General features: G+C 40.1%; 1 protein-coding gene across 4 annotated transcripts in view; it reads left to right on the top strand.

The window, feature by feature from the left end:
- MTHFD2L (methylenetetrahydrofolate dehydrogenase (NADP+ dependent) 2 like) overlaps nt 1-12,343 on the top strand; it is a 148,297-nt gene that overhangs the window by 116,177 nt on the left and 19,777 nt on the right. The window lies entirely within an intron of this gene.

The following is a 12,343-nucleotide window of genomic DNA, read 5'->3' on the forward strand; positions in this document are numbered from 1 at the left end:
GCATCAGGGAAGCCCAGATTTGGACATTATTATTAATTATTACATTAATCTTTCCTCTGATGGAAAAGAGTTTAATGACACTCACATATTTCCTTCCTCTGCCTGATTTCTTTCCTTCACTTCTTCCTTCCTACTTTCCTTCTTTCTTTCCTTCTGTCCTTCCTTCTGTCCTTCCTTTCCTCCTCTTCCTTCTTGGGGGAAAAATATAATGACATCATTAACATTTAGTTTTAAGATTAAATTCCTTGTAGTGCAGTTTTCTTAGTGCAGTTTTCTTGTTTTGACTGTTGGGAGTGTATCTCTGTCCTTCATCATCCATGCTTTATACTCAGCCATTCATTCTCAGTGCCAGAAGCCGCCTTGGGATATGTTTGCTAGCCCTCACTATATTTCAGATCTAAATAGTTCCCTGGATAATTCAAGTCAATATCCCTCACTTGTGTTTTAAAGAGGAAGAGAAAGTGGAGTTAGGTTAACATTACTATGGCCAGTGAAGGAGACAAAGCAGCCAATGTGTAGGAACAAAAGAAATTCTAACCCAGTGCCTTAGCTGTATAGATGAAGAAACTTAACCCCGAGATAGATATATTTTTAGATGCCTGATCCCTAATCCAATTTTACTTCCCTGCATTGGGCTTTTCAATATAATCGAGGAATCTTAGCTGTCTAATAATACATGCATATAATAAAGTAGAGATATTTTCATATTATAAATATTTTATATATTGGATTGGTCATTCTGGCCAAAAAAGCAGGATCATGCAAGAACTTCCTTAAGTTAAAAGTGTGTCTTTACAGACAAATTGAAAGGAAAAATCATGCTCTTTTTAAAAAGAATTCAAACTTCACATTTTCTCTTGGAATTTGGTCATTAGCTGATGGTTTGCCCAAATCCTATAGAGGTATGTAATACAAATGACTATGCAGAGACTCAGAAGCATCCTTCTGAGTAAGGTATTGGCCCCTTGAATGTGAGATTCCAGGGTGCATCAGGGACCAGGTCCAAGTATGGAAGCTAAGCCTGGTGCTAAAAAGAAAAGGGAAACCTGAAGACAAAAGCTCTGGAGACAGAATGATGAAGAGAGCAAAGTACAGATGGACCTTATCATCGGCTGCCCTCACAGGCTGTCATTCATGGAGCCCTGCCAACCTAGCAAGGTGGCTCCCTAAGTGAGCATGTATGTCTGTATGTATGTGTGTGTCCAAACTGACCTCTTTAGGAAATGACCCCTTTTCTTTATTTAATTTTTCATGTTCAATCACTAATGTCAGATATCTATAACATATTTGAATTTCTCAACTTGAAATTTCAAGTAAGGATAGATTTCATTTTAAAAGTTGACTTTTTTTTTTTTTTTGCAGTCATTCTGCTTCTGGGTTACATTATAGTTACTGTGTGTTTATTGCAAAATCACCACACACTTATTATGCATCCAGATGGCATCGACAGCACGTGACAACCAGCTCAATGCAAGAAAGCAGGATATTAAACACAGCTCACAACCTTGACTGTACTTGTGGGGCAAGCTGACCTAGCTGGCATTTGGCAGTGTTTTATAAGACCCTTCTCCTATATGATATTTCATTCAATTCAGATTTTATGAAAACGTTTTTTTAAAATGAGCATTGTGGGGTGGGTGCATACGCTGTCACATATAGATACATAATCCCTTGGTAGTATCTATTAAATTACAGTTATGTGTATCTAACTATATAATGAAACAAAAAAGGACATGACCGTGAGAGACTAAGATATAAGGAAGAGCACTGGGCTGAGAGGCCGCAGAGGTGCTCCGAGACCTATTATTGCAACCCGTGACCTTAGCAACCTCTTTGTCCAGCAATGTTGTCATCGGTTGACAGCAATGATGGTAATTGTTCCTTCCAGCTCTAACACTTGGTCCATCTTGGACATTCAGCTGAGTGTCGCCATGTGACTGTGTAAAACCACAGAAACTTTCAGAAAGTCAGGTTTTTCTGATTCTATCATAAAAGACGCCTCTGTGATTTATAAAATTACTTTTGTCGCCTGCTGGTTCATGGAGCCAGAGCCCTAAGACCTGGACTTGGTAAAGAAGGCCTTACCGGTGAGGCCATGACTCAGTCACCCAGAGGAGCACGCAGGTGATAGGTTTTGACATGCTACTCTTCAGATTGTTCATCAGGACTTAACCTGAGGTGAGGGATGAGCCCGAAGCTGAGAGGGAGGGACTTTCACGTGGGTTCTACTGCAAAACTTATAGGTAGCAGTCAGCTGTAAATTGCCACAGGGAAATTGTGGCTGATTTGTGAGTATCGATGAAAGTTTCATTATAACTATAGCCAAGACAGATAAACCAGATACAGGTAAAGTGCAGAGCTGAAGTAAATGGTCCTTGCAGAAATCTTGGCTCACTAATAAAGGAAACAAGATGAACTACTTCAAGTAGATAACTTCAGTGGGAATGATTTTTTAAAGAATAATTTCATCCACAACCCCCTTTAGGTATTACTGGAAATATGTAAATAATTGCAGATTATTTTACAAATTCAATGATTTCTAGAACCAGGTGCCGTTTAGTCTATTTTCTTTCTAAGAAAATACACATGCCTATCTGTATTCTGCTTCATTATTAGATGTTTTGACCTCATTTTTAAATCAGGCTTCTCTCTAAGAAGACTGATATTTTATATCAAATACAACATGAAGATTGCATCACACTTACTATAGTTCTTGACAAGAGAGAACATAAAAACACCCTAAATATTTCCTTTTGACTTTGAGGTCAGATTTTTCTTTGGGTTTAGATATATTTTCCTCTAAACTGCATCTTCCTTCATCCGCTAGGGTTTCCTGCTCTTATTTCTGTGTTCCCATAGCCAGTGTTTGTGAAGTGCTTATAGGGTACTAGGTATTGTTCTCAGCCTTTTACATATGAATAACCCTATAAGCATGTATTGTTTAATTTTGATTCAGTTATTATGATAACCCTGTAAGGTAGGTATTGTTATGCCAACTACACACTGGCACTAGCCATCTGCTTCCACAAGGATTAAATCATGAGCTGCTGCAGCTGCTGACCTTCAACATTCCCTGAAAGGAGTTCAGGGTGGAGATAGAAATGAGGCACTGTGTGATCTGGGAACAACTGGCAGAACAGGTCTTCAGATAGAGATTTTCAGAAGATTTTATGAGCCCAATTCTTGCATCTCCTTGTGGCTAGAAAAGCACTAAAACCCTTCATGGTGACATCTGCTCCTCGTGACTAGCAGTAATTTTCAGGAGACTAGCATCAACTTTCAACAAGCCTGATTACATGTACTTTCCCTTCACCAAAATCACTGACCTCTCCCCAGACTCTGTGGAGCAGTTTCCCAGAGTTATCTGAAATAGCTCTTGGGCTACAGTCCTCATTTTGCCTTTAATAAAACTTGTTCCTTGTCCAGTTTTAACTGTTGCTTCTTATCCTGCCAATAGTCTTCTTAGGAGATAAGTAAGATGGTCTGGTATTCCCATCTCTTGAAGAATTTTCCAGTTTGTTGTGATCCACACAGTCAAATGTTTTAGCATAGTCACTGAAGCAGAAGTAGATGTTTTTCTGGAATTTTGTTTTTTTCTGTGATCTGATAGATGTTGGCAATATGACCTCTGGTTCCTCTGCCTTTTTAAAATCCAACTTGTACATCTAGAATTTCTCAGTTCATGTACTGCTGAAGTATAGCGTGCAGGATTTTGAGCATGTGAAGTGAGTGCAATTGTATGGCAGTTTGAACATTCTTTGGTATTGCCCTTCTTTGGGATTGGAATGAAACCTGACCTTTTCCAATCCTGTGGCCACTGCTGAGCTTTCCAAATTTGCTGGCATATTGAGTGCAGCACTTTTGCAGCATCATCTTTTAGGATTTGAAATAGCTCTGCTGGAATTCCATCTCCTCCACTAGCTTTGTTCTTAGCAATTCTTCCTAAGGCCCACTTGGCTTCACACTCCAGGATGTCTGGCTCTATGTGAGTGACCACACTGTCATGGTTATCCAGGTCATTAAGACCTTTTTTGTATAATTCTTCTGTGTATTCTTGCCGCCTCTTCTTAATCTCTTCTGCTTCTGTTAGATCTTTGCTGTTTCTGTCCTTCATTGTACCCATCTTTGCATGAAATGTTCCTTGGTATCTCCAACTTTCTTGAAGAGATCTCATTTTTTCCCATTGTATTGTTTTCTTCTATTTCTTTGCACTATTCACCTAAGGCTTTCTTACCACTTATTTTGACTATTGAGAAAGAGAAGCCTACATGTTTCCCCTGGTTCAAGGACTAAGATTTTTGTGTGTATGCCCAGCCAGAAAAGATGAGTTACCTGCTGTTAGAACCTGCCTGTGGATATATACCCAGGACTGGGATTGCTGGATCTATTTTTAATTTTTTGAGGAACTCCATACAGTGCACAAGTGTTCCCTTTTTCTCCAGATCTTCTCTACCACTTGTTATTTCTTGTCTTTTTGACAGTAGCCATTCTGACAAATGTGAAGTGATATCTCATTGTGGTTTTGATTTACATTTCTCTGATGATTGAGCAACATTTTATGTACCTGTTGGTCACTTGTATATTTTCTTTGGAAAACATGTCCATTCAGTTCCTTGGCGCATTTTCTAATTGAGTTGTTTGAGTTTTATTTTTATTTTTTTGCTATTGAGTTGTATGAGTTCTTCATATATTTTGGTTATTAAATTCTTATCCGGTATGTGGTTTGCAATTGTAGGTTGCCATTTCACTCTGTTGTTACTTTTTCTGTGCTGGTGCTTTTTAGTTTGATGTTTCCCACTTGATTTTTCCTTTTGTTGCTTGTGCTTTGGTGTCAGAGCCAAAAATCTACTGCTAAGACCAATGTTAAGAGTTTCTTCCCTCTGTTTTCTTCTAGGAGTTCTATGGTATGAGGTGTTAAATAGAGTTTAACCCATTTTAAGTTAATGTTTGTGAATGCTGTAAGCTAGAGCCCCAATTTCATTTTTCTTCATGTGTTTATCCAGTTTCCCCAGTATCATTTTTTGAAGAGATTTTCTTTTTCCAATGAAGTGTTCTTGACTCCCTTGTCAAATGTTAGCTGACCCCCTGTAGGGGATTTATTTCTGAGTTCTCAGTTCTCTTTCATTGATTTGTGTGTCTGTTTTACTGCTTTCATTATTATATCTTTATATATTGTTTGCTTCCCAGGTGACTCAGTGGTAAAGAATCTGCCTGCTAATATAGGAGACGAAAGAGACACAGGTTCAATCCTTGGGTCAGGAGTATTCCCTGAAGGAGGAAATGGCAACCCACTCCAGTATTCTTGCCTGGAAAATTCCACAGACAGAGAAGCCTGGTGGGCTATAGTCCATGGGGTTGCAGAGAGCTGGACACAATAGCACAAGCACAAAATATTGTTTGGAATGGGTCCTTCACCTCTGTTCTCAGGACTGCTTTGGCTATTTAGGGTCTTTGTGTTTCCATACAAATTTTAAGATTTTTTTTTTTCTGTTTCTGTGAAAAATGCCATTGGAATTTTGATAGAGATTCAATTAAATATATTGACGACTTTGGGTAGCATGTGAAGTGAAGTGAAAGTCGCTCAGTCAAGTCTGACTGTTTGCAACCCCATGGACTATACAGTCCATGGAATTCTCTAGGCCAGAATACTGGAGTGGGTAGCCTTTCCCTTCTCCAAGAGATCTTCCCAACCTAGGGATCGACCCCAGGTCTCCCACATTTCAGGCGATTCTTTACCAGCTGAGCCACAAGGAAAGCTTATAGACATTTAAAAAAATATTATTTCTTCTAATCCATGAACATAGAATATCTTTCCATTTATTATTTGTGTCTTCTTCAGTTTCTTTCATCAGAGTCTTGCAGTTTTCATTGTATAGATCTTTCATTTCCTTGGTTAAGTTTATTCCTAAGTATTTTATTGTTTTATGAAGCTATAGTGAACAGGATGAAGTGAAGTGAAGTGAAGTCACTCAGTCGTGTCCGACTCTTTGCGACCCCATGGACTGTAACCTATCAGGCTCCTCTGTCCATGGGATTTTCCAGGCAATAGCACTGGAGTGGATTGCCATTTCCTTCTCCAGCGGATCTTCCTGACCCAGGGATCGAACCCAGGTCTCCCACATTGTAGACAGACGCTTTACCGTCTGAGCCACCAGGGAAGTGAACAGGATAGTTTTCATTATTTCATTTTCTGATTTCATTGTTATGTATAGTATCAACTACATTAAATCAACACTACTGATTTATGACCCAGCAATCCCACTTCTCTTATCCAAAGGGAACAAAAATAGGATACAGAAAAGATATGTCTTGTTTAGTGTAGTTTTACTCATAAGAGCCAAGATATGAAAATAAGCTAAGCATCCCTCAATAAATGAATGGAGAGTCTGGGAGAGCACTGGGGCCAAGTGACCTTCTGGAGCTGAATTACCTTGCCCTATAGGTCACAGAGGGAGGCAGGGCCAGCACCAACTCCATAAGGTACCAGGGAAAACAGTGTTCATGATGGAGTCTGTGCTTGAACTTGAGAGATTTGTAGGTGAGGAGGCAGGTGGTCCTAGAGAGAGAGGGAAAAGGGGGCATCTAACCCAGCCACCCTGGGGCAGTAAGAGGAAAGAGAAGGTCAGGTGCTGGATCAGTCTGTCTGTCCATTCCTAGGTCTATAACTCACTCTTTTCTTAACCTACCCCAGGAACAGGACACCTCCAGCTGTGGAGGGGATACACCAGCCAAGTCCCGTCTCTGTCAGTGATTTCTCTCTGGCCCATAATTCTCTGCACAGTAGAGGTCTAGCTGCTTCTCTGGCTTCTCATAACAGCCCTTTCTAAAAAATGCCAAGGAAGATGGTAGGAAGGGGAGCGGTGCTCAGGGCCCTCTCTGGAATCCCTGGAGGCCACAGAAGGGCTGGGGTGGGATGCAGTGGGGTGGGGATGCCAAGTGTCAGGCATTGCTATGAGCACTTGGGATGTAACAGTGACTGACATAGGCAAAGTCCTTCCTGACAAAGAGCTTACATTCTGGTTGGAGAAGACAGGTAATAAATATATAATATAATATATTAGGAGAAGGCAATGGCACCCCACTCCAGTACTCTCGCCTGGCAAATCCCATGGATGGAGGAGCCTGGTGGGCTTTAGTCCACGGAGTCGCTAAGTCAGACATGACTGAGCGACTTCCCTTTCACTTTTCACTTTCATGCATTGGAGAAGGACATGGCAACCCAGTCCAGTGTTCTTGCCTAGAGAATCCCAGGGACGGGGGAGCCTGGTGGGCTGCCATCTATGGGGTTGCACAGAGTCGGGCACGACTGAAGCGACTTAGCAGCAGCAACAGCAGCATACTATATTAGGCAGTATTTAATGTTACAAGAATAAAACAATATGTGGGGGGGCGGGGCTAGAGATTGATGGCCTTAGGTTGTTGAGAAAGAGTGGTCACAGCAGGCTAACTGCTGATCTGAACAAAGTCAAGTCGAGAGCCATGTGGATATATGGGGCAGGAACAGTCTAGACACATGAATGAGCAGTGTGAAAACCTTGAGGTACAATGAGCCTGCTGGTTTTGATGATCTGAGGAAGGCCACTGTTAACTGGGGACAAAATAAATAAAGGGAAGAATGCTGGGAAATAAAGAGGAAGCAGCAGGTGTACCACATCATGAATGGCCTTACAGACCATGGAAAGGAATTTGAATTTTACTCTAAGTGCAGTAGAAAGCCATTGGAGGATTTACGCCAAAGCCATTGCAGGATATTTATGCATCTTTTTTTGCATTTAACAAGATCATCCTGTTTTTTTGAATAACAAATCAACCTTAGAGAGGTGAGGATACCTGTTAGGGTACCTTAGAGAGGTGAGGTACCTGTTAGGGTACCTGTAAGAACCCATTGTAATTATCCAGGTAAGAAATTATCCAAGATGGGGTGTGGACCCAGGTGGTAATGGTTGAAAGTATTAAGAGGTAGTTAGATGGTAGATAAAATTTAAAAGGAGAGTTAGAATGATTGGCTAAGTGATTAGATATAAAAGAAAGAGGAGAATTATTTATGACTCTAAGAGTTCTCAAATAGGCAGGAGTGAAGGTATTCTTTTGAGATGAGTTTGAAATGATCAGTGAATTTCATCTATTTATGTGTATATAGGGCAGAGAGTGGGCAGAAAAAAAATGGGGCTGTTTCCATGGGAAGGGAACAGCAGATCAAAAGGAAAGAGGAAAGATTCCAAAAGGCCTTATGTACTCAATAAGTGATCCAACATTGTTTGTTGAATAAGGAAAGTATGATATTCTAAATAATTGTGATTTGGTCCAAGTAGTCATAGCCTTACCATGCATTCTTCAAAAGAATCTCCACTAGACAAATCTCTCCTAGAGCAGAAAGAACCCTATAATTGGGACTCCATCTGGTCAGAATTATTCCTCAAAATTCAAATGCCGTAGTCAAAATATGAGGACAGAAGAGGGTCCAGAATTACACAGAAGGTTCTGTTCTTATAAGAAACTACTATAAAGGAATTAAAACTCCTGAAGTTCTTTTCAAAGCAGCTTTTCATCTATATTTTCTCTTCTTTTACTATAGTGCTTCCAGATGTCTTATTTATGCATAGAACTCTACATTCAAAACCTGAGAGTTACCTTTTACTCCATGATCTTTTTATGTTATGCACACTATTTTATATAAGGCTATGATTTGGAGTTAGACTGATTTAGGTTTGAATTCTAGCTCTGTTGCTTAAAACAATTAGGATCTTGGCAAATCCCTTCACCTCTCTGAGACCTGATTTTATCATCCAAAAAACTGAGATAATAATACCTATCTTATAGAGTTGTTATAAAGATTAAATGAAATAATCACCTCACATGAGCTAATGTATGAGACTTCCTGAGCATAATATCTGGCAAAAAACAGTGTATATGTGTGTTTGTAAGTGCACATTATTCAGCCTTTCTCTCCATTCCCACTAGAGTACTAACCTGGACATATGTAATTTCACCTTTCAATTACCACTCAGCTCCTCATTACTTTTCTGACCTCAGCTCTCTTCCAGTCAGATCTGTTGTCACCCAATAGTTCCCATCTTCTCCAAACTCCCATAGTAGGTCTCAGTCTGCCCTACTCTTTCTGTTCTTAATCCTCTACTGCCTTACACTTTTATTTAATCATCCCCTACTGAATTGTACACCTCTGTAATGTAAGCTTCCTGTCCTCCGTTGCTTTTGTATCTTCATCCCACACCAGGTCTCAACCTTCTCAACCATATCACTGGATATTGCATGATAATCCTGGATAACTTATAAGTCTCTAGTGTTACTCTTACATTACAGAAATAATTCCTTATAGTTGCCTGAATGGGAACAAAAGCTCCCACTGAAGGTGGCATCTGACACATTATTAATCTACAGCAATCTAGATTCAGTAGTGATACATCCACTGAATCATACATTGGTTTTTTCAGTGCACACTTCTCACTCAGCACACCTTCAGGGTACCAGGGATTTGGCACACACAGATAGACCGAGTCCCTGTTCCCCCAGAACTTATATTCTCTAGTGTGTGTTAGTCTCTCAGTCATGTCCTACTCTTTGCACCCTCATGGACTGTAGCCCACCAGGCTCCTCTGTCCCTGGAATTCTCCAGTAAGAATACTGGAGTGGGTTGCCATGCCCTTCTCCAGGGTATCTTCCCAACCTAGGGACTGAACCTGGGTCTTCTGCTTTGCAGGCAGGCTCTTTACCATCTGAGCCACCAGGGAAGCACTATATTCTCTAGATTATATATCAAAGTAACCATTTTTTGGAAGTGGCTTTGGTACTGTGTGTGCGTGCTGGGTTGCTTCAGTCATGTCCAACTCTTTGTGACCCTATGGATTGTAGCTCACCAAACTCCTCTGTCCATGGGATTCTCCAGGCAAGAATACTTGAGTGGGTTGCCATGTCCTCCTTCAGGGGATAGTCCCACTCCAGGGATTGAACCTGTGTCTCTAGGGTCTCCTGCATTGGCAGGCAGGAACTTTACCACTAGTGCCACCTGGGAAGCCAGTTTTGGTACTACTTACTCTTAAATGTATGTTCTAAAGCTGGGAGAGTAAGAGCATGTTACCAGTTTCTAAGGAAATAAAGCTATTTTGGAATGAATCACTTTTAGAGAACTATTAATCTGTGGTGATATTATAAAGAACCAAAATTAAACTGAGTTTTCCATGTTAATCATTTAATTTGATGATGTATGTCTTACTCAGTTTGGGCTGCTATGACAAATTATCAAAGGTTAGGTGGCATAAAGAACAAATATTTATTTCTTACAGTTCTGGACACTGGTAGTCTAAGATCAGAGTGTCATCATACCCAGGTTCTGGTGAGAACCCCATTCTGAGTTATAGACAGCTAATTTCTCACTATCTTTACATGTCACAGAAATCATGATAGCGCCCTGAATTTTTTTTTTAAGTACTGAAAGTTGGAACTTTAATGACTTAATCTTTTCCTAAAAGGTCCTGAGAATTTTGCAAAGAGATTGCACTGGTCATAGCAAACACCCTCTTCCAACAACGCAAGAGAAGACTCTACACATGGACATCACCAGATGGTCAATACTGAAATCAGATTGATTATATTCTTTGCAGCCAAACGTGAAGAAGTTCTATACAGTTGGCAAAAACAAGACCAGGAGCTGACGGTGGCTTAGATCCTGAGCTCCTTGTTGCTAAATTCAGACTTAAATGGAAGAAAGTAGAGAAAACCACTAGACCATTCAGGTATAACCTAAATCAAATTCCTTACAATTATACAGTGGAAGTGACAAATAGATTCAAGGGATTAGAACTGATAGAGTGCCTGAAGAACTATGGATGGAGGTTCATGACACTGTACAGAAGGCAGAGATCAAGACCATCCTCAAGAAAAACAAATGCAAAAAGCCAAAATGGTTGTCTGAAGAGGCCTTACAAATAGCTGTGAAAAGAAGAGAAGCAAAAAGCAAAGGAGAAAAGGAAACATATACCCATTTGAATGCAGAGTTCCAAAGAATAGCAAGGAGAGATAAGAAAGCCTTCCTCAGTGATCAGTGCAAAGAAATAGAGGAAAACTACAGAATGGGAAAGACTAGAGATCTCTTCAAGAAAATTAGAGATACCAAGGGAACATTTCATGCAGAGATAGGCACAATAAAGAACAGAAATGGTATGAACCTAAAAGAAGCAGATGATATTAAGAAGAGGTGGCAAGAATACACAGAAGAACTACACAAAAAAGATCTTCATGACCCATAACCACAATGGTGTGATCACTCACCTAGAGCCAGACATCCTGGAATGTGAAAGTCAAGTGGGCTTTAGGAAGCATCACTATGAACAAAGCTAGTGGAGGAGATGAAATTCCAGTTGAGCTATTTCAAATTCTCAAAGATGATGCTGTGAAAGTGCTGCACTCAATATGCCAGCAAATTTGGAAAACTCAACAGTGGCCACAGGATTGGAAAAGGTCAGTTTGCATACCAATCCCAAAGAAAGGCAATACCAAAGAATGTTCAAAGTATACTTCATAATTGCACTCATCTCACAGGTGAGCAAGGTAATGCTCAAAATTCTCCAAACGAGGCTTTAACAGGACGTGAACTGTGAAATTCCAGATGTTTAAGCCGCATTTAGAAAAGGCAGAGGAACCAGAGATCAAATTGCCAACATTCACTGGATCATCAAAAAAGCGAGAGAGTTCCAGAAAAACATCTACTTAGACTTTATTGACTATGCCAAAACCTTTTACTATGTGGATCACAACAAACTGTGGAAAGTTCTTCAAGAGATGGGAATACCAGACCACCTTACCTGCCTCCTGAGAAATCTGGATGCAGGTCAAGAAGCAACAGTTAGAACTGAACATGGAACAACAGACTGGTTCCAAATCGGGAAAGGAGTATGTCAAGGCTGTTTATTGTCATCCTACTTATTTAACTTATATGCAGAGTACATCATGAGAAATGCTGGACTGGATGAAGCATTGAGCTGGAATCAAGATTGCCAGGAGAAATATGAATAACCTCAGTTATGCAGATGACACCACCCTTATGGCAGAAAGTGAAGAAGAACTAAAGAGCCTCTTGACGAAAGTGAAAGAGAAGAGTGAAAAAGTTGGCTTAAAAGTCGACATTCAGAAAACTAAAGTCATGGCATCCAGTCCAATCACTTAACGACAAATAGATGGGGAAATAATGAAAACAATGAGAGACTTTATTTTTTGGGGCTCCAAAATCACTGCAGATGGTGCCTGCAGCCATGAGATTAAAAGATGCTTGCTCCTTGGAAGAAAAGTTATGACCAACCTAGACAGGATATTAAAAAGCAGAGACATT

This window comes from Oryx dammah, unplaced genomic scaffold (assembly GCF_014754425.2).
Source record: "Oryx dammah isolate SB20612 unplaced genomic scaffold, SCBI_Odam_1.1 HiC_scaffold_3, whole genome shotgun sequence".
In the NCBI taxonomy this organism is placed as follows: domain Eukaryota; kingdom Metazoa; phylum Chordata; class Mammalia; order Artiodactyla; family Bovidae; genus Oryx; species Oryx dammah.